General features: G+C 42.3%; 1 pseudogene; it reads left to right on the top strand.

The window, feature by feature from the left end:
• Nucleotides 1–2,292: 2,292 nt before the first annotated feature.
• LOC125433548 lies at nucleotides 2,293–2,866 on the top strand (annotated as a pseudogene).
• Nucleotides 2,867–3,470: the final 604 nt, after the last annotated feature.

Below are 3,470 nucleotides of genomic sequence, written 5' to 3'. Positions count from 1 at the left end.
ATACCACTGTTTGAATCCCACCACCATGGGAACCTGTTACTAAAATTTTTTGATCCCGCCACTGGATACTACCCATTCCACAGCCAAAATCACCATCAATACCATTGCCCCTTTTATACCTGATAGAAAATTTGAGTTTACTGATAGTATAGGGATGGTACCGGAAAAATACTTTGTTCACATGAAGCTGTCTTGAATGGAATCAGACCATTGTTCTACTGAGATCAATTAGAGGACTTTGTAACCTTTACCATCTGATCCTTTTAACTGGATAAAGAAAGGATTCAACTTGGAACTTTCTGTGCACAATGCTCTACCACTTTTCCTCTTTATTACCATCCTTCTTTCAGAACTGAAAGTTAACTGGAAAAAATGACCCATAGAAAACAAGTAAAACAAACTGATTTAGTTTGGTCAAGATCTAGCAAAATGATTTGCACAAATCCCAGGCCAACAGCACTGCTCCTCAAGGGCTCCAGACCACTGATGGTATCATTGCATACAATTATCTCTTGTTTGATATGTCTGTGGCTTTGTTGTTGATTTGTATTGATTTGTATTGGATGTCATACAGTGGTTTTCATGTATTGCATGCAACATGCTTCTTAGCTTCAAGTTAAGGAGAGAAATATTTGTCCAAGGGATACTACATGAGAATACTTGAGCCAAACCAAACATTTAAGGTCTATTAATTTCAGTCGAAGAGTGACAACTGGTCCAAGCAATAGTCCTCTGAGCATGCTACTACATGAATGCATATAGAGAAAAAACAGGCACAAGAGCACTTACCTATGCATATAGATCTTGTGGATCTTGTTCCTGACAATTTGTTCGCATTTGTGGCTTCATCGCATCTCTAGTGTGTCCTCAGTGTAAAATAGACTTCCCTCTGTGAGACACACCTCTGAAGTTAGCCAGCCACAGATGGTGGCTAAACATTAGGGGAACAAGACTGTCCATTGCATCATGGGGTTGGCCACACAGCCCTGAAAACCCAATTCCTCTCACAACTAGTAGCTTAATCTCACAAGGAAAGCCTTCGACAATACTCTTGGAGGCTCAGTTTCCATGATCAGAAAAAGTAGCCTTCCTGATCACTGTGAGGAAGCATCTTATGAGTGTAGGAGATGGAGATGGTAGACAGGTTCAATATGTTAATGCTTTTTCTCTTTCATAGATGTGCTGATTTCTATGCGTGTAGAGTTACAGGAAGATGGCTAATATCAGTTGCCAAGGGTAGATCTCCCTCATTTAATATAAAAATATTAATTGCTATAGGAATTATTATCCGTAGTGGTTAGAGTGCTGGATCAAGACTGGGAAGGCTCAGGCTAAGTCCACAGGGGTCAAAAACAGCACCCCAGGGATGGTGAAAACACCATCTCTGGGGCGCTGTTCACATGGCTGCCATCTCCACAACAAGGCAGCACCATGCTTCCCAGCCACCCCCACCTGGGCAGAAACGCTGTTTTGGGAAACAGCATTTCGCTGCTGGCGCCATGGGAACGGCCCTGTGTTTCCCCACACTTACCTTCTCTCCCTGCAGAGCTCCACAGGGACAGGAAGGCATGCCCACTCTGCCCATCAACCCCCAGGGATCAGAGGGCAGCATGGGCGTGCCTCCTTGTCCCTGTGAAGCTCTATAGGGAGAGAAGGTAAATGTGGGGAAAGAAAATGGAGGCACCTCCATGTGGAGGTGCCTCCATGGGCCGTAGCCGCTCTGTGGCTGCCTGCACCTCAGCGTGTGAATGGCCCCGGGGCTCCATCAACATCACATATGCTGGTGGAAAGCAGCTTTAGTTTAGTAAAGCATAGGTGCCATTATTCTTACAACCAAGTGAAATAGGTTAAGATGAGAATAAGTGGATTTAAGAGGTAGGTTTGGTCCAGTTATTCTCAGCTTAACCTACTTCACTTGGTTGTGAAAATAGAGGGAGGAAGAATTACATACTCCAACTTCAGTTCCTTGGGGGAAGGGTGGGATAAAAACATATTAAACAAACAAATGGACACATTGCCTATAACTGAGGAATACTGGGTTTCTATTTTATATTGATGCAACTTTGATTTCTCTTAGCTACCTTCAGGATCTATGGAAGTGCAGTGTGAGCATATGTGTGTGTGTGTAAAGTTTTATCATGCCATTAAGAGAAATGGGCTGTAAAAGGGCTCAACTTTACATAGATTGCATCCTTTTTTGCAAAATACCATGTTGAAGATGTGAGAGTCTGTGTTAACCTATTCCACTGACAATGTAGACATATTCATTTAAAATAGATAGTCAAGGAAGATACGCAAAAGGGAACAGGGATCTTAAAGGTGTAGGAGCCGCTCCTGTGAAGGTTTTTGTTTGACAGAGAGCCAGAGTCCTCCTGAGTCCCTCAGAGCGTTGTCAGAGATGCCCAAGGTGAAAAGAAGCAGAAAACCTCCTCCGGATGGTAGGGAGTAATTGAACCAACTTTAGATGAGCTGGATCAGAAAATGAGAGAATCTGAGACTGAACCACATGAAGGGAAAAGAAAAGTGGAATCCCTTTGGCCCATTCCGAATTCACCACCAGAAAACACGTTACATTTTTGATATTTTCCACAAGAGAAAAGCCATCAGTACAGAATTGTATGAGTATTGCATCAGAGAAGGATATGCCGACAAAACCCTGGTCGCAAAGTTGAAGAAGCAGGGCTATGAAAACCTCTGCTGCTTGCGCTGCATCCAGACATGGGAAACTAACTTTGGCACTAACTGTATCTGTCAGGTTCCCAAAAGCAAGCTCGAAGTGGGGAGAATCATTGAGTGCACTTACTGTGGCTGAAAAGGCTGCTCTGGATGAAGCCTTTTCCCAGTAATACCCCCTCCCTTCCCATTTTTGGGGCTGCTAACTCTGCATCAGTGACTGTTCTTAAGACCTATAATGTGTTTTTCATAAAACCCAATAGTGAGCGGGCTTCCTTGCAAGTGGATGACACAGCAGCGCCTTATTAGTTCATTCTCTGTAACCATTTTATTTTAAAATAAAACCTTGCCTACCTTCTCCCTAAAAAAAAAAGATAGTCAAAAATTCAAAGGCAAACTTTTCCTTGTGAAGAACTTGTACTTAACTCTCACGTTCATATCAATGGTACTTACCTTTCATTGGATCATGCGCTAAATTATTTTGCTTTCTAAATACATTTGAATAGCAATAAGTCTGCAATTCTCAGTTGCCAGCAAGCTCCAGTGAGACCAATGAGACTTGTTTCCAAATAAATGTTTTTAGGATTGCGGTGAAAGCACTGAAATTAAACAGTAACTCAAAGAGGTGCATGTTTTAGAAGAAAGCTGTGCTGTCATTTCATAAATGCTGACTTGCATTTCACTGTTACCAAACACTCAGCTTTCTTAAACATAAATTTTGTGGGCGCTGAAGGTTACATTTTTGAGAATTAATCCATGCAACTGCCCTTGAATGAGAACTGGACTCATGTGTTAAG

This window comes from Sphaerodactylus townsendi, linkage group LG05, assembly GCF_021028975.2.
Source record: "Sphaerodactylus townsendi isolate TG3544 linkage group LG05, MPM_Stown_v2.3, whole genome shotgun sequence".
Lineage (NCBI taxonomy): Eukaryota > Metazoa > Chordata > Lepidosauria > Squamata > Sphaerodactylidae > Sphaerodactylus > Sphaerodactylus townsendi.
Note: the sequence above shows the minus strand (reverse complement) of the source record. Positions and strands in the feature narration are given on the sequence as shown.